Source organism: Sphaeramia orbicularis, chromosome 14, assembly GCF_902148855.1.
Source record: "Sphaeramia orbicularis chromosome 14, fSphaOr1.1, whole genome shotgun sequence".
Lineage (NCBI taxonomy): Eukaryota > Metazoa > Chordata > Actinopteri > Kurtiformes > Apogonidae > Sphaeramia > Sphaeramia orbicularis.
Genome location: NC_043970.1, coordinates 12753301 through 12779865, shown reverse-complemented (window position 1 = coordinate 12779865; position 26565 = coordinate 12753301). Strand labels below are relative to the sequence as shown.

The 26565-nt window shown below is 35.9% G+C and overlaps 1 long non-coding RNA gene across 1 annotated transcript; it reads left to right on the top strand.

Annotated features, from left to right (window-relative positions):
- The first annotated feature begins 264 nt into the window (after positions 1 to 264).
- LOC115433416 (uncharacterized) lies at positions 265 to 26186 on the top strand. The gene is made up of 3 exons (XR_003937359.1): positions 265 to 401; positions 11851 to 11858; positions 26176 to 26186. It is a non-coding gene; the product is annotated as an uncharacterized LOC115433416 (long non-coding RNA).
- Positions 26187 to 26565: the final 379 nt, after the last annotated feature.

Genomic DNA, 26565 nt, shown 5'->3' with positions numbered 1-26565 from the left:
GATGAAATAGAAAAAGAAGTGTAAAAGAATTAAAAACAAACTCTATGATTTTTTTTTTTTTTTTTTTACATTATTCCACAAGTGTGCGAAAAAGGCACACTTGGTGCTCAGTGAGGGCCTTGCTGGACGGGATACCGGAGGGTTAACACATTAATCCATCATCATGATCTGATTAAAAATTTTAATACAATTAGCCCATCTGCAGCACAAATGACTCTGAACGTCTCTGGTAACGCATTTCAAGCAGTTTGTCCAAGTAGAGTTACTGTCACACACGCACAAATGGGCAGTTGATCCAGTAGTGACAGGCAGCAGAACCACCCAAATAAAGACAGAAGACGCTAAACAGTACGTTGGCCCTCTGGATGGAAATATGAGGACAAAAAAAACAAGACGGAACAGTCAACCGACATAAAGTATTATACGTACTCTGCAGGAAGGAGTTTTCTTTTCACCGAAGCACTTCCAGCTTAAAATACCACATTAATGTGAAGCATACACTGGCCAGGGATTCTGCTAGCACTTCAGCTGAAGTGTTGCCCAGCTTGCAACAAACACATTAAGTGCATATATGACAAGGTTGAAACTGAGCAATATTATTGTGACATTATTGTGAAAAAAATTTTGTGGAATAAATGTATACCTTTCATGCAGTGTCTCGTGTTGAATTTATTGGAAAAATTGTGTAGTTTCAGAATATAACATCAAAAAATGTGTCTCACTTGTCCTTGTGTGACTTTTTGCATGATGTTTGCTGAAAAGTGGGCAAAAATTACCCTTTTTCAGTGACAAATAATTTGAAAACCCATATTAATCCTGTTGCTGCTTGCAAATTTTCATTGAACTTGCTTACTTTGAACCTCAGAAGAAGAGCTTATGTTCTGCCCTTTTGAATGAGAATCAGTTTCAGTGATTTCAGTTCAAAGTCAATGACGTCAGATCAGCCAGTTCCTCAGAAGACGTCCTGTGACAATTTTGTTTGGATTTTTTGGCTTCTAGGTAAGAATTTGACTTATAATTCTTTATGTAGAGTTGACATTATCATAAATCTGTATGTATTATACACCATTCTCTTTCTTTTCTGTTGTGAATAAAGCATTACCCAACAATTAAGTATGTTCTAATATTAGATCAGCAAAATCATTACTTTTACTAACCCTACCCCCATCAGTTTTTAGTTTGTGAAAAAAACACATACTGTTATTAAAAAAAAAAAAAAAAAACTTGCAGTCACTCAATTTCCAATACCTAGCCTCCAAAATTTAATCAATCATGCCCACCTACATGGGCTACAAGTAGTTTATATTATTTAGGCCCGTTTACTTTCCTAAAGTGAGATCAAGTTTTTTTTTTACAACCAAACTTTCATATTCGTTTTTGAAACTGCCCGCCAATTTGTTAGATTTTGACTTGCTCTGTCAATGATGAAGCCAATTTAACCAGGCAGAGTCACTTTAGGAAGCCTTCTATATATCAATTTATAGTTAAACTAATAAAACAACTCTTACACATGTTATGGAGGAATGCCTAATTGATTTTTTTTTTTTTAATTCAGACTGACTGAATAGGGCTAAGATGCCAAGATGAAAGCCATCCAGGGGTGGAGGAGGGAAGACCTCCTGGGGAGGATTCAAAGCTCACAGATGAAGAGAAGAAAGCATGTTAGGTTTGATTTTTGACAGAAATTGAATTGTTAAATCAAGCAGTGCATAGGCCAAATTTCATGTTTTTTTGTTTCAACATTGTGTCAATAAAGGCTCAGTGATTTGAAAACCACAAAAGATTTTGCATAAATGATTTCAGATTCAGATTCCTGAGAAAATTTGACCCTAAACTGATATATTTTCAGTCCATAACCAAGAACTTGAATTTTTGCCCTTAATGTCAGTAAAATGCAACTCAAACCTTGAACCTTGTCATGTATTCCCTTCTTTCTTGAGTCTTTTTACTCATGCAAAATGAAACATGATTAATATAGATTAAAAATGTATGATATTTAATTGTGATTAATCAAAATTAATCCACAGCAACCCTGTGATTAATCTTGTAAAAAAATTTAATCATTTTACAGCACTAATATAAACATAACTTTGGATATTTCATTTCCTCCAAATCCTACACACTGCACATTGAAACGAGTTACTTGTAATACTCATACTTCAAAATACCCCAAAATAATCTAAAATGTTTATAAATAACAGTTTTGATGCCTTTTATTGCTAGGATTTGTACTAAATTACACTGGTCTACAAGGAAAATGCTTCCAGAATAAAAGTAATGAAATTTTACCACATGAGAGTCACTGATAAAGAAAAATCAAGTCAAAAATGCTGGTTGGCTGAACTTTCCAAGATACAGCCTTGGGTCAAAATGTGAAACTCAAGAATTAACGAGAGAATGGGTTTGACTCAAAAGGAATATTTGTCTCAGAGCTACAAGATCTACTTCAAAACACTGTCTGCACATTAGAATACATTCACTTTACAGGTTCTATTAAGTGGAAGATTTATAAAACTATTATATAAATGTACATAAACCAATATATATGTGTAATAACACTTAATCATATACCTTGAAAACATTAGCAAACCAGCACTTTTGTCATTTATTTTCTAATTAATCTTATTAAAATATGTAACATTTAGCACATTTAATGTCTGAAGCAAATCATTTCTAAAAAATTGTAGACCAGTGTTATCAGCCTGACCAGAGCCAGTACTCTGTAATACCACTTAGTACCACTAGAGTGAGTAGTGAGCCGCTGTAGGCTTGAGTCTGACCTCTCAGCCTTAGTCCAACACAGTAAGTACATATGATGTACTCACTAGACTTAGTTCTAATTCATTATTATTGATAAGGAAGGAGAGATAGAACAATATTAACCGAACATTTCAAGTCAGAGAAAAGAAATGATAAAAATAGAAGCAAAAAGAGTCCGCATTGCTTTCCCTGCTGGAGAATAAAGGAATGAAGTTTGACCTCACAAGTTGTCAGTGCAGCAATAGCTTACTCCATAAACACATGCACTTACTGACAGTGTTTTTATGGTTGCTAAGTTAGCTGTGTTTTTTACTTACTAAATTGTGAAAATTCTGACCAAAACAGATATTAAGTGCAGCTACTGACAGAACAAATTACAGGGGAAAAAATCATTCCAGATGAAAGTGATTTACGGTTTTACTGTGGCTATTTTCAGATCAGACTAAAAACTGAGCTAATCAAGTTAACATGAACCATACGTGGAGCTTACAAAACTGTTATTTTGACAAAGAGAAAACTCGATGACGTTAAAACACAGATGTACGGTAGAGACTGTTTTTAGTGAGTGATGGACTGAATTTTGAGTGGGACAATTGGTGGTTTGGGTGCTTTGTGGTGCACTACTGCCCCCTGTTGTTGTAACTCCTGCACATTTTAGACACTTGTAATAGTCATTGCACACAATTGTATTTGCACAACTCATTTCTAGCCGTTACTTGTACACCTCTTGCCACACTGTTGACTCTCATGTTTTTTTATGCATAGGTATGTTCACATGTACATATCATCATGTATCTCTATGGATATGTATTTACAGCACAAACTACAACAGCATCATAAGAAATTACCTTGAGTAAAGCTGTATAAGGACATGGTAAAACCTCGGACACATGCACTCTGTATTCCCAACATCACCCAAAATCATTTCTGTCATTTTCAAAGACAAGTGCACTCATGCTTTGTCTTTGGTGCTTGGTACCAGAGCTGACCCCTTGAATTTAGCAGCATGGATTTCACAGGAAAATATTCTCCATGTAGCATCTCAGCATGACAAGGTCACGCAATAAAGGACCTCATGAAGTGCTTTCCGCTGTGGTGAACAATCCAGGCGAGAAAATATCATTTGCATACACATAACCTTTGAGGTAGCATCCCTGGAGCACCTGGAGCAGGTAAATACCCTATTACAATAACTTTACAAAATCCCAAACACTCCTGTCTACTTCCATGCACATTCACATTCATCCTCTTGGTGTCCTGTCCTTTTTACTCCCTCTATCATCTCTCCTCTGTGACTGGCTCAGCATGGTGCTTTGTACCTACAGCTTCACTTAAACATGCAAATACTGTCAAACTTCACAGCTTTAAATAGACTTGAACGTCCTTTTTGCTCTTTCCTTCACTGCAGCTATTTGTAATGAGAAAGAGTTAACTTTTTATAAAAAAAATATATAATGTTGTGTGACTATACACGTGCTTCTCTAGTTTATAATTTTTTTGTTATTTAGTGTACTTGTACATTATGTGTAATCATTTGTGCACTGGGAGTTCTTTTTCCCATACAGACAAACTGACTCAGAAGAAACCTAAGCTCAGCAGGACTCTGCATAGCTACAAGTCTCCAAGCAAGGCATAGATGTAGAACTGCTTCAGTTACTTGCACCGCCTGGGACAAAACTTAACCAGTCTTACTTATGACTCATGAAATAAGCTGATCCGTTCCCTTTGTAGGGGGTCTACGGGGAGCTTCAGAGTCCTACATGTGCTTTGTTTTATCCATTTGCAAAGCTCATTATCTGAATTCCCTCTATTATCTACAATTTTCAGCCCAAAATGCAGATTTTTCAAAGACCACAATCTGCGCAGCCATAATTACATATTGGAATGATCTCAGAATTGGTTGGTGACATAGGAAGTGGAGGTTGAATAGGCACTGCTGCGGTGCACAAAGGCTGAGGGAAACAAATAATTATTTTATAACAATAAATAATACACTTGAGTCACAGATATACAGTAATGAAAAACCATGAAACAAAGCAATGAAATACAACAACAAAAGAAAAACAATGAAATGAATAGCATAGGAAAGGATCACATGAGGACTCGACTATATAAGAGGAAAAAGTATTCTAATTTTAAGGACCCTGAAAGCAAAAGTCTTTCCTTATCCTTACCTTTTGGGTATATTACAATCAGGCATGTATATATGTATGTATGTACAATATGTATGTATGTATGTATGTATGTATGTATGTATGTATGTATGTGTGTATGTATGTATGTATGTATGTATGTATGTATGTATGTATGTATGCATGTATGTATGTATGTATGCATGTATGTATATACTGTATGTATATCTGTTTATATGTGTGTATGTATGTATGTATGTATGTATGTATGTACTGTATGTGTGTATATGTGTGTGTATGTATGTATGTATGTATGTATACATGTATGTATGTATGTATGAATGTATGTATGTATGTATGTATACATGTATGTATGAATGTATGTATGTATGTATGTATGTATGTATGTATGTATGTATGTATGTATGCATGTACAGTATGTATGTACAGTATGTATGTATATATGTTTGTGTGTACCTATGTAGGTAAAATAATCCAAAATTGATTTAATTTCTAAATCCAGTATATTTGATGGCATTACTGACCAAAGTTTTGAATATAGGAACATGCAATTTCATATTTATACTCATTGCCAATTCACTCCTTTTCCATATCAGACCTGTTCAAACTCTGATAATAGAACTGACAGTACTGAATCTAAAATCACTAAAATAGTATCAGAGCAACTGAAGATAGAAGCATGAATCCACGTTCCAGGGGGACGTTTTAAGGATCAAAGAACTGATTAATAATGTATATGTTTCTTTAGTGTATTCATCTCATAGGGGAATTATTCACTGTGGTGGAGATGATCTAAGGGGCCAAGCATCTTCAATCTGGGACTGTCTAGTGTTTTTTTTAACCTGGATTTAGGAAACATAAGTAGTGGGCAGAATTAGTGTGTCTCGAGCTCTGTCATGTGCTATATTGGGTGTTACAAGGTCAGAAATTTATTTTGGAGCCAAATTGTTCAAGCTTTAAAAGTACTGTATCTTATTAAAATCAGCTGTAAAACTAACTGTCAGCTAGTGCAAAAGTACAAAGTCTAATGTGCTCCCATTTTCTGGTACATGAATTTTGGATTAACTGTAGACGGTAAAGAAATGTTTTTCTTGCAGGTGAAGAAAAAGGAGCTAAAATGATCTCATCTTGAAGAAACAAAACTGTGGATAACTGTTTCAAGGTTTGTGGCAGAAAAAAAGTCTCAGTTTCCTGACACATTTAAAGTTACATTAGTATGGATTAAAACACTAAGCTTTGTATACTGTGAATGAATGAGATTTGGGTATGTTAGTAGTATAGGAAGTATGTTTATCATCTATGTAGGAGGATTCAGAGCACAGACATAGCTGCGCCAATTTGGATTTGATTGGCAGGAAAACAGTCACAGATTTCATTGACATTATTGCAGCTGCAGTAAACCTGGGTATCATCTGCATATAAATGAAAACAGATGTCAAATAAAATCAACCCAAGGACTCATCCCTGAGGAACCCCACAACAAAGCAGCAATGAAAGAACCAGCCTTAGCAGTCCTTACATAGAAAACACTGACTGCATGGTATGACTTAAGCCACTCTAGAGCCGCGACACTGATGCATACCCATTGTTCTAAATGCAGTAAGAGGATTATATGATCGGCTGTGTCTAAAGCTGCACCAAAGTACTAGAATGGAAGTACATCCCACATCAGCAGCTAAAAGCAAGTGATTCATGACTTTAATTATGAGCATAACGAATAAAGACATGGAAAGACATGCATATTTATTGCATGGCAAAACAACTGTGTTTACTTGCAGCTCAGACCAACTCTTCAACAACTTATCGGAAAAGAGCAGAGATATATTTTTGTAAGTTAAAGGAGTAATATTTTGGGGTTTTTTAAAATGGAATTATGCGTTTTAAAAATTTCCCTGTGGTCTACATAACCTGTAAATGCTCTGCTTGGGTCTGAATTCTTCATTAATTCAACTCCACAGGTCCATCTTCAACCCTATTTCTGAGTAATGACACTCCTTCAGGTTGTTCTGTCCTGTTCAGCCACTTGTGTTCGTTAATAAAACCAACAACTGAACATTTTAGGAAATCGACATGAAGTTTGGACATATTTTCATTATGGACTACAACTGGTGCTGCTGACAAACAATTATATCGGAGAAATGTTCGTCGGAAGTCTTGAAGTCTTATATGTGCAAATGTCATGATGTAAATAGTTATAGACGTAACAAATTAAGAAGGAATTAAAATGGGTTGCAGAAATCCACTCCATTTTTGCCAAAATGAATATAAAGATAGCTTTGCAGCACCTGGAGGGTTCAAATTCAAACTTTTGGAACTATTAGGGTCCAAATACACAAATAAATGAACCAAAGACTAATAAAAGTGGGTTTAGCAAAATATGACCCCTTTAGCCCGATCAAAAATTATATTAATATTCATCTACTATAAAATGTTGATGTTTTTTTCAACTTTTGCTCAAAGTTTAGACCCTAATGTTAATAAAAGTACATCAGAACTGTATTTTAGTGCAAACTTTAATGTTCAAACATGATTTTTAATCTTTGTGGGGTGAAATATACGCTATTAAAAATCTCCGACACAAACAATTAATTTATGAATATCATCGTCAATCCAGCCGGAACAAAACAGGCAAGGATAAAAAATTCTAATTTCTCTTTCAGTTTGTTACAGTTTACTCAGGCATAGTAATAGATACAATATTTTAGACAATGGGAATAGATTCTGTGAGGTCTCTAAATGCCCATAGACACCAAGAACATCCATATGAACCTTATTATTGTGAAGTAATTCTTCATTTACTTTGGGTATGTCTTTTTAGGCGTTTTTCCCCTGAAAATATGGTCAGGGTTTAACAGGTTAACCCAGAAAATAGCATCTTCTTACTTCCCTTAACTAAATGTCAGTGGGATTCTTCTGCTTTTTCTGACAAGGAAAACCATATTTTGCACAGTTTCCACTCACTGTTCAGCAAAAATTATCCTCTCAACTGCATAACTATTTCAGGGTTTTTGTGAATAAACATCATCGGCAAACTCTAGTAAAAGGCTAATGTATGGGAATATGGGAATAACTAAACATCCATCTTGTAATATGTGACATCAGTGTGATCTACAACAAAACTTGAAAATCTTTCACAAAACAACAAACCTCAGATGCATCACAAAAAAAAATTTTTCAAAAACTTTAGACTTAACCTAATGCTATCTTGCCCTGCAACACTTAAATGTGTATATGAATTCCAGTTCAATTCAGATAATGAGAGGAGGATGTAAAGAAGACAAGGGGAAATATGTGTACAGTTATTAAGTATAGAGGGGTTTGTTTTTTGTGTTTTGTAATGCTTTGTAAAATCTCCTTCAATTAAATAAAGGTTACAAAAAGAAAGAAAGAAAGAAAGAAAGGAGACAATAGTTATACTGACCATCAAAATCCCTTGGTTTTGGTTTTGTTTGTAATCTTAATGTGAGACTGATTAAACAGAGGCCTAGGGCTTGTTATCTGGCGGAAAGTGAATTCTGTTCTTATATTATTTGGTCTATTATGCTTCCAGACTATTTAACAGAGCCAGAGTTGAATTTTGAAGAGTAAGGCTGAAATTGTCAGTAGAATAGATTTGTTTAATTAATTATAATATTATAATTCAGTTCTCTGGTGCCTTAATTATATGACATTGATCAGAATCAGAATATTAACCCACAAATAGTACGCAGCTCCAGGTCTCTCCATGTTAATGTCCGGCCAGCTGATGCCGACTCCTCCCACTTTGTGTGAACTCAATCAGAACTGACCACAAACTTAACTAAGGGAGTTGATCACAATTCAATGTAATTGTTGGGTTTTGTCCATTCTCTGGACAGCTGATTGTCCTTCATTGCTCATCAGAGTTGCACTTAAAGACTAGGGGAGGAGATGGACTAGTGCCCAGGGTATAATGTTGTTTCTCTTATGTTGTCCCATTATCATTATGGAGGTAGAATTTGAAGCTCCTTCAGTTTCTGTTGGCTTATACTTCTGCCTCCCTGGCTTTGTTTTATCCACTACGGGATTTTGTTTATTGTTACTCCCATCATATGGCTGTCAGAGACTTAAAATTAGGGTGTATTCACACCTACCACGTTTGGTCCATTTAAAACGGACCAGAGTTCGTTTCCCCAGAAAGTCCGGACTCTTTTTTAGGTGTGAATACAAACATGCGAACTCTGATTCGAACCAAACAAGCTCTGGACTCTGGGCCGGACTCTGGGCCGGACTCTGGGCCGGTTCACTTCTGGTGTGAATACAACTGACCTCGAACTGAACCAAACCAGGGAATCTTGTGCCTTTTTGTGCTTGACGAGCCACCGTAGCCACTGGAAGTAGCCGAGGTTTACGGGTGGTCAGAGCTGATAGCAGCAGCTATGAGCTGTGGACAGACGTGGAGCAATGAGGAGACTGAGTGTGCCATTGACATTTGGTCAGATGCCCGTATTATGAAACTGGCTCCGACTGAGCTTTTCTTGAGTGTTAACGTTATTTTTGTAAATTTGCGTCTGTAAAAATACAATTTATATTCCGAAAATGATAACTGTATGTAGGAGCACCACGTCTATTTTCATCAACACCGGCCGTCTCTGGTTCACCCTGCCCCTGACTTTTCTTTCCAATGCTAGCGCAGTTCATCACATGCGTGCTTCTGTTCACACATTTTGGTCCACTAGCAAAAAGTGCAATGTGAATGTGATCCGACCCAAATGAAAAAAATAAAGTCCGCATTTGATCCGAATCAAATAAGCGGACCAAAGGACTTTTCAGGTGTGAATACACCCTTAAGGTATCAAAGTCCAACTTTATAAGGTGTCATCCAGTCATTTTCCTAAATGGCACAAGTGTCACTTTACTGCCTTCCTGGAACTATTTAGATTACTGCCTAACTCTTGCCAGGTATTCCATTAACACCTTTTGAAGAACGCATGAAGAACTTGATATGACTAGACTATTCTTTGATATTACTAGACTATTCTTTGTGTACCGAACAAGGTGCAGGATTGGTGTGAAAAACCTGTCCTGGTTGTCTCCCACTGGTGTCAGCCCTGGACTCGTAGGGGACCTCACTGCATCACAAACTCAATAATGTCCTTCCCTGGTCCCTTTGCACAGAGAGGAGACAAACCCATTCAGTCAGTACAGAGGATCTTTACAGCCCCAGATAAAGGCAGAACATTGGCACAACCCCAGCGACTAGAAGGAGGCATTTGAGGACTGGTGGGAGAAATACCTGATCCGCCTTTTTAGATGGAAAGAAAGAAGAGGAAATAGAAACAGAGGAAGAAGTAATGTTGTATTTCTGCTATCTTGAAGTAGGTCACGTACACAGTGCTGCATTTGTCATAAGTGACAGCCCTATTAATCATTGTAGGGGAAGTGTCAATGCCCAGTGGCATTGCTCTGCAGGCGGGTTGTCCCTCTGGATGCCAGGGCTCCAACCTCGATGTTCTACCCCTGTTCTCCTTCTCCCCTTATCCCTTGATGCTCTGAAGCTCTGTAAAGGTTTACCTCACATGCCCTATGTGTACATTGGACTCAGCTGTACGTCTTTTAATGTTCCAGTATCCCATTTATGTACACTTTCTTTCCTGGACTCTTAGTTACTCTATGTCTGACCTTGAAACTTTCCGCATAATGTTAAGACTCACATGAAGTTTCTAATCAAAAGGCCATTTCTGCTACCTGTCGTTTCTTCTCATTTCCCCCTTTGCCTTTATTTCTCCTCTTCATTTCTTTTTTCTTTTTTTTTTTTTTTTTACTTTAGTTTAGGTTATTTCGAATATGCAACAAGACAGTAATCTTACTTAGTTCTTAGAAATAAAACAGGTAGTAAGAAGTCATGGAAGAAAACAAAAAAAATAAAAAACAACTTATACATATACATAACTTCATTTACACATTTGAAAAGGAGTGGGAGGAAGTATAACACTGGTCAACAACAAATTTATTGTTTAAGTTTTTTGAGCTTTAGGATAATTTTGGTGTGCTGAATCCAAAAATTACTTTAATTTTGCTCAATCAGGTCAACTTTCTGAACTATGCTACATATTGGCTTTTTAACATTTTTGCTTACATTTATGGGCATTTTCACATTATATGATACAAAATTCTTTCATATTTCTTGCAATAAACGAGTTCTGAAGATTTTACTTTTGGCAATTTATGATTGTTTTTTTTAATATTACCGGTGAATGAAATGGCTTCGACTAGAAGATCTTGCAAAAATAAGCCTGACGTATTCTGCTACATCTGCGGTGAATACACCATTGTACCTAACAGGAATCAAGAGATCAAATGATTTTTTTTCTCTTAAAACCTATTTTGGGTGAGAACTATATAAAAAAATCAACTGTTAAAGTCACAAAAAATGCAATCAATTTTGTGAGACGATCAAATTTTTCAAAATCAAATTAGTAAAAAAAACCCTGACCTGATTGAGAAAAACAGATGTCATTTTTGGATTTAGCGGTGCAAAATGGTCCTAATTCAGTTGAAAAAACCTAGACAACTTGCAAAAAACATTTTTTTGTAACCAGGTGTAATGTATTTAATCCCACCGCTTCTCCGCACAACAGTCTGTCCTTTAGCTTCTTATTAGCATAATATATGAAAAAATCAAGTCCCTTCGATCTTTTGCAAGTAATTAACCTCACTTATCATCCTCACATACAGGATCCAATTTGTTGGGGGGAATGAGGGGGGATCAACCCCGCCCTCTGGTTTTTACATCCCTACTTCTGCTAAATCAATTTCATCCTCAGGGGGGGACAACCAACCAACTAAAATAACAGGCAGGTTGTGACTGAGTTTTCTTCCACCTATATCTACAATACTGGCACTAACGTTCACCTGAACTGAACTGTCGGCAGTCTCAGAATTCGCAAATGTCCCCATGCACTGGGGCACTGTAAAGGGTGGGGGGTGGGGGTCTTGCCCAGGATTTGTGTGTCCAGTGGATACAGGTTAGAAGTTGTGAAAATTCTGTGTACGATCCGCTGTATAATAGATCACAGGTGTCAAACATGCGGCCCGGGGGCCAAATCTGGCCCACCAAAGGGTCCAGTCCGGCCCTTGGGATGAATTTGTGAAATGCAGAAATTACACTAAGTTATTAACAATCCTTTTAGTTCAGGTTCCACATTCAGACCAATTCAATCTCAAGTGGGCAGGACCAGTAAATACTATCATAATAACATATAAATAATGACAACTCCAAATTTTTCTCTTTGTAAATGTAAATATTTTCATGTATTTACACTAAAACAAAGTATAATTTCGCAAAAAATGTGAAAAACCTGGAGAAATATGAACAACCTGAAATGCGTTTTTTTTTTTTTTTTTTTCAATTTTAATAATATTCTGCCTGTTATTAAATGTTTTGTGTATTTGTAGATCCACTGTGATCCTAAAGTTATACTGAACATGTGTAAATGATAAACTGAGGCATAATATTGTTAAAATTACACGTATTTTTTCAGTTTGTTCATGTTATTCAAATGTTTTGAAAGGATAGTTTGTAGATGTAAACATTTTCATAATGTAAATGTACTTTTTTCGCTCTAAAACAGAGAAAAGTTTAGATTTGAAATTATTTCTATATTATTATGTTATTATTTTACTTGTTCGGCCCACTTCAGATCAAATTTAACTGTATGTGGCCCCTGAACTAAAATGAGTTTGACACCCCTGTAATAGATGAATAGAACCCAGGATGTAAAGTTGCATGACAGCGTTATAATTGCCACCCCCCAAAAAAAACAAAAAACAAAACAAAACACAAAACAAAACAGAAAAACATTCTCCCCTCTGGTTTTTGACAAATCACACCCTGCTCACATATACATAGATACACATACACATCCATATTGACATACCAGAAAAGTAAAAAAAATAAATAAGTACATATATACATACATAAATCCTTGAAGGCAACACATATGAATACACAATAAAGTAAACAATAAGACAAAGCAGACAACAACAACAATCAAACAAACATAACAAACACACAAAAAACAAGGAACAAACAAAATCAGACAACACAGAAAATATTAATGTAACAAAAGTACTAGGACCTTCTATCTTTTTACTTTCCACCACTCCTTCATTTTCTCCATCTACCCTCTCTTTCCAGACGACTTTAGTTTGAAGATACCCAGCAGGATCTGTCTTTGCAATCAGCCAGTTTGCACCCCAGAAACTGACATGTTTTAGTTCCCCAGAGTCTTGACCATCCTTGTTTGACTCGCACATACATTCACTCACACATCTGTCTATCCTTACAGTATATCCTCTCCACTCAGTGTAGGGTGCTTTACACAGGCCTAGAGGGAGAAGGGTTTTAAACAGCGACGCTTGTGCGTTTGATTGTCAGACAGTGTGCTCATGAACTATGCATAAAAACAGGATTATGGTAAAATATTATTCTGAAACAGTTTTAACACTTGATATGCAGTCCAAACATATTTGCAAGTCAAAATGAGAAAGAAATATTGCCACTATAATAAGATGGAGGATTTGGAAGAGCATGCATTTACACATATTCACAGTCTAAAAGGAGCAGTGGAGTGTATTATATTTCAGATGTAGATGTATGTCAGAAAGCTTGAGTGTGTGCAATTCATTTGACAATAGGTTTAAAGGCATGTTGCATAACCATGGTCTTTATAGTATGATGATATGATGGCATACTTATCATAGATGTAGAATTAGATTTTTTGACATTTACGCAGATTAAACTCCAAGCCAAAGTCTGAACCTTTGTATTTTTAGGTTTTTTCAGGATATACACTAAGCCTTCTTAGTTCTACATTCACAGTGCTGGTTTTGGAGTGAACTAATCAAGTTTACATGATATCATTCCATCTTGTTGTGATCATCTATGTCTACTGGGTGGTTTACACATCATTATAGATCAGCTCACTTTCAATTCCTTCATCTTGTATTAGTTTTCCTCTTTTGTCTGTAAGATGACGACAACCTTGTGTAACTTTCTGCAATTGGTTTGAAAGTCCGAACCAAGTATTTTCACGCTGTAAACCAACTGATCCATGATTCAACTCAACACAGACTGAGATTATTTTCTTTGTTCAGACCAAAGACCAGCCAATTTGTCCACACCATGGTCTGGGGGAGGTTCCATACCTGTAATTTTGGTTCTATTGAGTTTATCGGTTCTTTCTGCACCACATAGGTTCCAGTTTCCCCTGTCATTAACCCTGTAAAGCCTGAACCATTAAATCATTGACAGAAAATTCCAGTTCTTTGAAACTGGAGCCTTTATTGGTCCTTCTGAAGAACCAATTTTTTTTTTTTTTTTTTTTTTTTCAAATATCAGTTTACATGTATGAGTTTCAGTTCTCACTGCTCAAATATTATTATTTTTGAACAAACAAAAACATAATATAACATTAACATGTCTAACAAATTGGTCATTCCTTTTCAAAATTGGCAAAGTTCTGCCTCCTGATAATATTGTAGGGTCACTGTAAAGGCCTCTGGTGAACGAATTCCTCCCCCCTGGTGGATTATCTGTGTATTGCATGTATCTAATTGTATACATCAGGTTTTTCAAGAAAAAAATATTACACTGATCATGTAGAGGGCTTCAAAACTCATGCATCAAATATGATACATTTGGCATTATAGGGTTAAAAACAGGCACATATAGATTAATTCTCCTGTCCATTCCCCTGACCACAGTCGTGAGGAAATTTAAGCTACTTTAACAAAGAGATCCTGGAAAAAAGGTGAGATGTTGATCCCACCTTTTTTCCTCCACTGACTGATTTCCACAGCCAAGACAAAGGAGTGACAGAGGTGAGACAGGCTGGACTTTTACACAGCGGACCTGCATTCCAGAACCAAAGGAGCAGTGACACACCACAGCATATAGTATGACGTATAACTTGCGTGTCGGAAATACCCCGAGCATAGCAGTGTTGGCTCTCAGAACAACACTGAAAGATGGACAGAGTAGAGTGATGTTTTTTTTGCGGTGCAGATTTGAAATTTAATTCAAACTCAAACGGCATCCCCCCAGTTTGACATCTTTCTGTTTGCGTTGATATGTTTCTTTACTGTATATGGTGCGGGGGTCGCACACGCAATATGTCATCAAAACATCACACCTTGGTTGTGGAATGAGAGGTGTTCCTTTTAGATAGCGCTCCAGAATCATGATTCCACCTTAATCACAGCTCTGTTTCTACCTCCAGAGGCGTTACAGAGCCGTGACAGAGGTGGGACCAAATGATCCTCCATTTCTTTACACAGACGTCATTCCGGAATAAAGGTGAAATATTCCTGGAACAGAAGTGTTATGTATAAAGAGTCAGTCCCCGGGCACCTTCAATGGCAGCTCACTGCTCCTAATGTGCTGATTAGGGATGTCCAATATTGGCTTTTTTGACAAAAACCGATATGCCAGTATTGTCCAACGTTTAATTTCCGATTCCGATATCTACCGATACTGCTGCCGATGTATGTGGGATATTAAACTAATTTTAGGTAACATCACATATCTCCTGTCATGGAATTAACACATCATGCCTAATTTTATTGTGATGCCCCATCGGATGCATTCTCAAATGCAACAAGGCTTTCAAAATGTAAACACTGTCTGTGCAAAGAATACATACTTCAACTTAAGTTGTGGAAAAAATGCCATATTTATTTATTTTCTCTTCCTCACTCCATGAGTCTATTACAGTGTGGCAACTCTACTGTACAATTTTGAAAACTGCATATTTCTTCCAGCTACAAACAATGCTTCAATTATGCGTCAGTAAATGCCGGCGAAATCAAGGCATTATTTTATCGGTTTTAATGATAGGCAAAAAAACCAATAACGATATTCACCGATATTACATTCTTATGCCAATATTGGGCCGATAATATCGGTGGGCCAATATTATCGGACATCCCTAGTGCTGATGCTAATTGCTAATGGTTGGGAAGGTTACTGTGTGTATGTATTGAAATGGGTAAAATACAAACTGAATTTCCCTACACCAGTGGTTCCCAACCTTTTTTGTCTCGTGACACCATTTTAACATCACAAATTTCTGCCGACCCCAGACATTCAAAACATTCAAGACATTTTTTTTGCTAAAATTAATTTGTTTTTGATCATGTAATAGTTTGCTATACTATGTTGCAAATAAACGTTAATTTTAGACTACATTTAGTCGACATAATGTACCAGAGGGAGAATGTGAGAGCGAATGAATAATGGGTCAATAATGTAAAGCGCTTTGGGTGTCTAGAAAAGCACTATATAAATCCAATCCATTATTACTATTATTATTATTATTATTATTATTATTATTATTATTATTATTATTATTATCAGTGACGTGCAGTCAGAGGAGGCAGGGGAGGCTCTCTGCCTCCCTTGTCAATCTTGAAAAGAAAAAAAACTTGACTATAAAATATAATAAATGTTGATAGTTGTCAGCTGATATGTCCTACAAACTCATTTTCCGTTCGAATCCAATATTGTTATTATTTATTTATTTATTTTTTGTCAATTAGAATAGCAGAATTTCCGCATGCTCCATTCAAATACAGGGAGGAGATGCGCCGCGAGGCAGCGCTGTGCTGTGCCTCCAGGAGAACTGTCTACTCCCCTCATGAACTCTGCTGGTACCCGATGAAAATATTGTGTCGCTGTCCCTCTGTATATCGCAGTTAAAATGCTTTCAAACACTCTGATTATATGCTCTATCCTTCCATAATCTGCATAATGTACGGAATGTATTTCTGTAATGTGTTTAGGCTCACAGATTAATCAGAAAACCGCAGTGAAAAAGTCACTAGGGGAGGCAAACAGTACCCCTGCCTCATGATAGATGGCGCCTGTGAGTCCACAGATTCATGCGCTTATAATCTCCTTCGTTCTTTTTTACACACTTTAATTCACCAGGATCGGCGCATGGATTTCATGTACAAATAAAGGTAAGACCGTAAACTTTTTTTTATTTTTAGTTTGAAATGGCTCCTTTTGAAGGTTTCCTGTTGAGTTCCTGCCAGTCTACCTATGCTGACTTGATGCAGAGCCCATATACCCAGGCCATTCCTTTTGCTCACTCTCTCTATTCCAGTTTCTCAGGCCACCATATATTTGTAGATCTGGCTCTGAAAGAGTCAGTGCCTCCCCAACCATGAACCCCACTGTACGTCACTGATTATTATTATTATTATTATTATTATTATTAATGGAGGCAGAAAGGCCAGGTGCAGATTACTGCACAAAGTGAGAATTTTATTTTCCTTGGTCAGGATATGTACAGTTAGTCCAGCTTGGATTTACAAGGCTGACAATTAATACTGAACAAACAAGAACTCAAACTATGAATTAAGAAAGAGCTGCAGCATCTGAAACTGACCACCATGAACATTTGACAGATAAACAGTATCACAGTGCTTCAGTTTCAGGTGCACAGTTTGTCATGTCTTTTATGGATTCTGATTGTCTCTCTCAACTCACCATGTATTTTTTATTAGTAAGTTTTTATTTTTATCAGTTACTAGAAATTTCAGGCGACCCGGACCCCAAAGTTGAAAAACCGTGCCCTACAGAAATGATAAAGTGAGTTAACATTTAATCTTTAACCTTTAGCACTAAATGTTCCTAAGTCCAGACCACCTACCTACAAATAAGGTGTGTGTAAAAGCATTCCTAATCTAATATATACATGTCCATCCAAGAAATTACACTCTTATAATAACTGACCATATCAATACTACATTATATTCTCTGTTCTCAACTTCCAGTTTGTCTTGCATTAAATTATGAAATTTATTCCACATTTTTTTCTTGCTCATTTGTAACAGTATGCCTTCGATAGTCTAAACTGTATATATTATCACACAAAACAGTTTATGAATGCAACACCAGCCCTGTTTCACATCAGAAAATATTAATTTAAAATCTTTTTTATGCTTGCTCGAGGTTGTTAAGGATTCTCAGTGAGTTCTGACATAACAGAGATGTAAGACAGAAATGATCCAGTGTCAGTCTGGATATTTCCATTAAGCACAAAAACATGAATGTTAGTAGCAACAGGTTCATATTGGGTAACGAATTATTGTTCGGTTTCATCCATGGAAAAAACATCAGTTATTTTAGATTGAAAACAGCAACGGGATGCTCTACTTCTTCTACAGCCTTCAGTAACGTAGCCTATAACACACTTTCTGACAACGCTATAGGAGTCTAATTTATTCACTGATGGAAATGCAAATCATTGGCTTAAATCTGCTTCATATTCACTTGATACTTGCGTTGAAACACGGCTGCAAACACTTGTTGATTCGACCATCTTACAAAGCTCTCTGCCTCTCCATATTTGTGCATAATATTTGTGTGTGTATGTGTGTAAATGTGTGGATGGGTGTGTCTATCACTCCTGTTGATAGTGTTACATATTTCAGTCAGATCCCACGGTCATATATCTGGGTGCATTTGAGACTTGAGATAAGGATGGATTTACGGAAACAGCCCTCTGCTAAGTCAAGGTGAACAACAGAGATATAATGCTTGCGTGAGTGCGTGCATGTGTGCGCATCTGTGTGTGTTTGGGATTGTGTATGGAGTAAGATTGTTTGAGTGAAAAAATGCAAAAATGTTTGAGAGAACGGTCGTGCAAACTTATGTGCGAACAATCACATTATGACCGAACGCATGTCTGGATCGGCGTGTGCAATTGAACTATCAGTAGAAGGATGGAGGAGGAAAGGTAAAAGAGGATTTACTGCTGTATAGAGTCTGAAATCCAGCCTTTCACTATTTCAGGATCATTTTAGTTCTTCATTCACTCCTCTTTTCCCCAACAACTTAATCCTTTCTGTGAGTACAAGGCCAAGGCTTTGTTTGCAACATGCTTTTCTCAGACTGAAAATGGCCCAGTGGCTGATTTCAGGAATATTCTTACTTTTCCCTTGAAAGTACTGCACAGTATGTTTTAATGCTGTATTCAAGATCACCTGAAATAAGGACTAAATCATGAACAAGACCAGAGATCAAGATAAGACCAACACCTCGAGGGGTCAAAACCAAGACCAAGGTAGACCAAGACTAAATCTAGGCGGATCCAGATTATATACAGGGTGGGGAAGCAAAATTTACAATGAACATTTAGTTGTTTTTTCTCAGCAGGCACTACGTCAATTGTTTTGAAACCAAACATATATTGATGTCATAATCATACCTAACACTATTATCCATACCTTTTCAGAAACTTTTGCCCATATGAGTAATCAGGAAAGCAAACGTCAAAGAGTGTGTGATTTGCTGAATGCACTCTGCACACCAAAGGAGATTTCAAAAATAGTTGGAGTGTCCATAAAGACTGTTTATAATGGAAAGAAGAGAATGACTATGAGCAAAACTATTACGAGAAAGTCTGGAAGATACTATTAAAGAAGAATGGGAGAAGTTGTCACCCGAATATTTGAGGAACACTTGCACAAGTTTCAGGAAGCGTGTGAAGGCAGTTATTGAGAAAGAAGGAGGACACATAGAATAAAAACATGGTAACACTTTACTTGAAGGTCTAGTTTATAATGCATTAAGCACACATTCATAAGACATTATAATGCATTTATAATGCATTATAAAAGTCATTACAACAGTTTATGATCATGTAAAACAACTTATACCAAGGTTAATAAAGTATTATAAGTGTAGGCATAATGTATTATAAATTCAGCTTTCATAATGTTTTATACATCCATACCAAAGCAGTGGGAGGGAATTTATTTTTTTAGGTGGGGAACTTTTGTTAGGTTTTGTCACTGGTCCCTATACCCACCTATTTTAGGGATTTCATATTTATTTAAAAAAAAAAAAAAAAAAAAAAAAAAAGTATGTGTTTGAATTAACAAAGATTTAGAGGTGCCACAATATTTTTTATTTATGTATAAAGCAACATGTAACACTTCTATTTACTGTCTCTGTTCTTTTAATGTTTTGTTTTTGCAAAATAAAGAGTTATTAAGAACACTTGGATGTATAATTTTTGACTTACATTTTACTTAGAGCTAGCAGATACTGCTCATACGTCATCATACTTGTGTTATATCATACAATTGATAATGTGTCCTGTAACCCAGGACTTGAAATTCTTCCTACAAACACTGTTGTCACTTTGGTATGGATGTATAAAACATTATGAAAGCTGAATTTCTAATACATTATGCCTACACTTATAATACTTTATTAACCTTGGTATAAGTTGTTTTATATGATCATAAACTGTTGTAATGACTTTTATAATGCATTATAAATGCATTATAATGTCTTATGAATGTGTGCTTAATGCATTATAAACTAGACCTTCAAGTAAAGTGTTACCAAAAACATTTTCTATTATGTCAATTTTCTTGTGGCAAATAAATTCTCATGACTTTCAATAAACTAAATGGTCATAGACTGTCTTTCAATCCCTGCCTCAAAATATTGTAAATTTTGCTTCCCCACCCTGTACACAAAAGGGTCATTCCATGGCAATTCAACCAATGGTCCCCACATGACCCCCTCAGAAAATTCTGAAAAAATTCACACTTGTTAACCTACCAGATAAACGAACACATCCAAAATTTTAATGTCATATCTGTAAGAGTTTAGGAGATACAGCCTAATTTTTCTGTGACATTCATCCTTTAAGATCAATCCAACAACACATTTTTCCTCCATGATGAATAAGTTTGTTCAGGATTATGAATAGAATTCCCAAAATTAGGCTGGCCAGCATCATAAAAATTCTGGGAAATCTTAGCTACATTTATGTCATTGACCCTAGTGAAATTGGGTCAACTGACCAGCTCCATCCAATTTCTCTACTACTAGTCTCTACTCCAGGCATCAACCTGAGCCAGTTCTGGGAAATCTATAATTATTCTATCTGAACCATCATGCAGTTCCACACCTAGTTCAAATATCTCAAGCATTATCATAACTTGTGCAATAATCAATGTCATTATACTGTTAAAAAGGCCATTTACACCTACGTTTGTATACAATTTGAAGAAAATATAGTCGTGCAGTAAAAAAAAATGTTAGAAATAGAACCAGTTCTATCCCAAAGCTAAAATTTTGTCCACAACATCTTGAAACATATATGAAGACATGGTAAAAAAAAAAAAAAAAAATCAGAATTTTCATTAACTGGCCACATGGTAATTTGGGTGCTCAAATAAAGAGTATTTTTGTGAAAAATTGAAATCGACCCATTTTATTCATTGCCTCACAGCAACACTTTTCATTGAAATTTAGTCTTTTTGTAGTATAGTGTTGCATCTTGACCATAAGAATCCATGCAAAAAAAATTAGGTCTCTACATTCATCCATTATGGAACAGTACAAGCCTGAAGAGAGCAGACATTTTGAAGAATCAGCCTTTTCGCCTGATTTCAAGGCCTCATGGACCAAACATGAAGACACCTACAATTTTTTTGAAACAAAGTATGGTCTTTTCAGGGGGATTTCACCCCAGAGAGTAAGTTTCAGCAGTGTGGCTTGAATACCTAAGGAGATATAGCTCCTCAAAGTTGGCCGAAAAGCAAATTTGCAAAATTAAAAAAAAAAAAAAAAAAAAAACAAACATTAATTTTCAAAGGGCTGTATCTCATAAACTATTACAGATATGACATTACAATTTTGGATGTGTTTGTTTATCTGGTCGGTGAACAAGTGTGAATTTTTTCAGAATTTTCTTAGGGGGTCATGGGGGCGCTTTCTGAAATCTGGTTGATTTGGGATGAAATGACCCAACAGTATTATATAGTTTTGTTTTTCTGTTTTTGTTTCAAACGTTACAGATTGATACAGAGTGAGGTATAATATCCCCTTTACCAGCAAGTAGACAGAAAGTTTAATGACATCCCTACAGCTGTGGTCTTGGAAGTCCTCTTTGTCTGATACTGAAACAGATCTAAAGGACAAGGACTCTAAAGCTCTGAAGGTCAATGCACAGCAAAAATCTAAATCTTACCAAGTGTATTTTTCTCATTTCTAGTCAAAATATCTCATCACACTTAAAGTAAGACATCATCACGTAAAGAGTAACTTTTCAGTGAGATATAAGAATTTATTTTTAGACAATAAATCTTGAAAATCTTATTTCAAGAAAGCTTACCAAGATAATTTTCAATTGTTCCATCGGCAGATTTTTATTTTTTTTATTTTTTTTGCTTGAATTTAGCAAAAAAAAAATTCTTGAATTTAGCAAAAATAAAAAATAAAAAAATCTGCCAATGGAACAAGTAAAAATTATCTTGGTAAGATTTCTTGAAATAAGATTTTCTAGATCTATTGTTTAAAAATAAGCTCTTGTATCTCACTGAAAAGTTACTCTTTAGGTGATTATGTTTTATTTTAAGTGTGATGAGACCTGGCCATAGACTGTAGATAATTAGTGGACAGAGGAACCATGATGTCACCCAGTGCACTGCAACAAAGGCCTGTCAAAAATAAGAAAATTAAACTCATTATTAGATTAAATGTCTTATTTCAAGTAAGATTATCTGGCAGTGCAGTAAGAAAATTGCACTTATCAAGTTTTCTTTAAAAACTCTAAGGATTATAGAATACTAAAATTCTTATTTTAAGCAGAATATACTTGTTTAAAGTCTTCACAGTAAGATTTTTTTTATCTATGGTACACTGCAAAAATCAAAATCTTACTCAGTATATTTTTCTCATTTCTAGTCAAAATATCTCATCACACTTAAAATAAGACATAATCACCTAAAGAGTAACTTTTCAGTGAGATATAAACACTTATTTTTAGACAATAAATCTTGAAAATCTTATTTGAAGAAATCTTACCAAGATAATTTTCAATTGTTCCATCGGCAGATTTTTTTTGCTTTAATAAAGCAAAAAAAAAAAAATCTTGAATTTAGCAAAAAAAAAAAAAAATCTGCCAATGGAACAAATAAAAATTATCTTGGTAAGATTTCTTCAAATAAGATTTTCAAGATTTATTGTCTAAAAATAAGTGTTTATATCTCACTGAAAAGTTACTCTTTAGGTGATTATGTCTTATTTTAAGCGTGATGAGATATTTTTGACTAGAAATGAGAAAAATATACTGAGTAAGATTTTGATTTTTGCAGTGTACCATAGATAAAAAAAATCTTACTGTGAAGACTTTAAACAAGTATATTCTGCTTAAAATAAGAATTTTAGGATTCTATAATCCTTAGATTTTTTTAAAGAAAATTTGATAAGTGCAATTTTCTTACTGCACTGGCAGATAATCTTACTTGAAATAAGACATTTAATCTAATAATGAGTTTAATTTTCTTATTTTTGTACAGGCCTTTGTTGCAGTGCACTGGGTGACATCATGGTTCCTCTGTCCACTAATTATCTACAGCAGTGGTTCCCGACTTTTTTTGGCCTGTGACCCCATTTTAACATCACAAATTTCTGGCGACCCCAGACATTCAAAATGGAGATTTTTTTTTTTTGCTAAAATTTATGTTTTTGATCATAGTAATCATCATTTTAATAGTTTGCAATACTATGTTGCAAATAAACATTAATTTTAGATGACATTTAGTCTATATAATGTATATTATTATGGACGGAGGCAGAAAAGCCAGGTGTAGATTACTGCACAAAGTGAGGATTTTATTTTCCTTGGTCAGGATATGTACAGTCAGTCCAGTTTGGATTTACAAGGCTGACAATTAATACTGAACAAACAAGAACTCAAACTATGAATTATGGAAGAGCTGCAGCATCTGAAACCGACCACAATGAACATTTTTAAGATAAACAGTACCACAGTGCTTCAGTTTCAGCTTCACAGTTTGTCATGTCTTTTATATATTGTGATTGTCTTTCGCAACTCACCATATATTTTTTTATTAGTAAATTTCCATTTTCATTTTTATCAATTACTATAAATTTCAGGCGACCCCATTTGAATTCCAGGCGACCCCACGTGGGGTCCCAACCCCAAGGTTGAAAAACACTGATCTACAGTCTATGCCCAGGTCTGAGATGAGTCCAACAACACTAATGTACTGGATTAAAACAACAGGATATTGCTCCTGTTTTTTTTTTTGGGGGGGGGGGGGTTCGGTTCATTCCTATTTGATGTGAGTTCGGGGCATATCATTATCTGACTGCACAAACATCAGAGTCCAGGAAAAGTTCATTTTTAGAAAAGTTGGACAGGTGCTACCAGATTTGTGCTTTTTGGACGACAGGGTCAGAGCAGTAGAGCAGTGTTAGGTGATGTGTGTCACTCCCTATTGGGTGTCTCTCCAGCCCTTTGACACTTCCACTGCACACTCTTGATGGAGAAAGTTACACTGCACACAGCAACTCCTGCCCCCTCACATTTTGTTATTTCATGGAACGGTCTTTTCTTTTTTTAAGACTTTCCTTTCAGGCCTCTCAGATCCCCTTGTCTCTCCTGTCACATAACTTTATTCGCTGCCTCTTTTCAACTTTTTACCCCTTTAGAAAGAACGCCTTTATCTACTTTCTTTAGCATTCAATCATCGTCACAAGGCACTCTGTGCAGGACAAAGAGTTCCAGAGAAACAAATGTACGCCCACTTTACTCAGCTGTTTTGTTTGTTGTAGCTGTTCAACATGAACTGTTACTGACTGCTCCTGTATCTCAGCTTCTTAATTAGAGGAGTGAGGTCAGGTGAACACCAGGCATGGAAAGAACTTTTGACTTACTCTCTGATAAAGCGTCATGGTAATAATAATAATAATAATAATAATAATAATAATAATAATTATCCTCTGACATCTATATTTAATAGTTTAATGTCAGAATGCCCAGGGTCACCACAAGATGATTTACATTTCCATGGTCACATTATGTCAGTATATCTGTTTGCCACATATCTTGGACAACAGCTTTATACATTATGTAAAAATGCAGTGGCAATATTATTTCGACTACACTGCATAATAACACTGTATTTTTCAATTAAAAAAAAAAAAAAAAGAACTGCCTGGTATTACATAGGCTCTACAGTATTTTTGTAGGGATTCCAATAATCTTTTTGGGAGAGTCTTGACAAAACACTACTGCAGCTGTCAACAACACAAGAAACAAAAAATATCAATGAGCTTTTCCTGGTCGACTTTTGACATGAGACATAACACAAACAAACAAACAAAAAAGCCTAAAAGCTCTTCTGTGTTGGGATTCACTGCCTACAGGATAAAGAACCCTGAGCTCAGTTGTTTTTTTAAGCTGAAAAACTGAGAGCTTTAAACAAAACAGAAATGGATACATGTTCGAAAAGACATGAGGCATCAGCAGGAAGAATAGCAAACTTATTGCTTGTGCGTCACTCATTTTATCGAATCTATGCCATTTTACATATCCAAATTTCAAACTAGTGTACTACACTGTATTAAACTGAAGCATTGTGACAACAGATGGAAAAAATAGCCAAATCAGAAAGCTATGCAGTAGCATTATTACGTTTATAATTGCCAGAAATAGCTACATTTGCATGCTAACGCATATCTTGCTAACACCTCATGGGGCTATCCAGTCTATCCACCCTGGAGAGCCTTACTAAAACAGATTAAACATGATACATCAGTCAGTAACAGCTGATAAACCATATCTATTTACAAAAGAACACACAGATTTTTGCTGGAAGGCTTGTAGCTAGGGATGGGAATCATTAGGAATTTAATGATTCCGATTCCATTATTGATATTGCGTATTAATCCAATTCCTTATCGATTCTCTTATCGATTCTCATGGGGTGAGGGAATAAGAGTACAAACAGGTGTGTTTGCATTAACTGTCTTTTATATTTCCATCTCTGCCCAGAAACTATAACATATACAGCATGTACAAGTAATAAGAACAGCTGACTCCGGGCCCGGTTGGGGGGGAGGGGTACAGTGAGAGTGAAACTAAAGATTCTTTACTAATTCCTCTAATGCCGCATTTCTACTACGTGGAACCGGTTCGACTCGTCTCCCATTGTTGTGCACCTCATTTCCTTTCCCTTCTTACCTTTGGAAACTTGTATTTGGGGAGTTACGACGTTTGTTGCCCAAACCGGAACTGGCCCGGCGTTCACTCTGCCGCTACATTCACAAGCACCGCTAAGTAAAGTATCAAATACATGACATTGCTGTAAATGATTCACATGCTGTGGACAAATGTTTGAGGATATTGGAGGGATTCCACCCTGTTGAAGACATGGAAGCTCTGACAGTGTTCCAAGTAAGTGGACCTGGTGTCATCTTTTTAGACAGTTTCTGCCTCAACACCATGTTGGCTACATTCTGACCAAAACAATGCAGTGTATGTGTGATGTCATCACGCATGCACAATGAAGGCGGAATCGATAAGCAGACAGGCAAGGAATCAAGCTACTGGGAACCGGTTCTCAAAAAGAACCGGTTCTCGATTCCCATCCCTACTTGTAGCTAGCATTTCCTCTCTACTAGATGTAGGATGCTAATATAACGGAATTGGATGTTTTTAACAACTTTCCAATATTTTACTCTCATTTCCAACCTTGACTTCATATTGTTTACTTTCCTTTGTTTTTCAGTTATTATTGTACCATGTTATTAAGTTTTCAGCATAAAAAGTTCCAGCATAAAAAGTAGAAT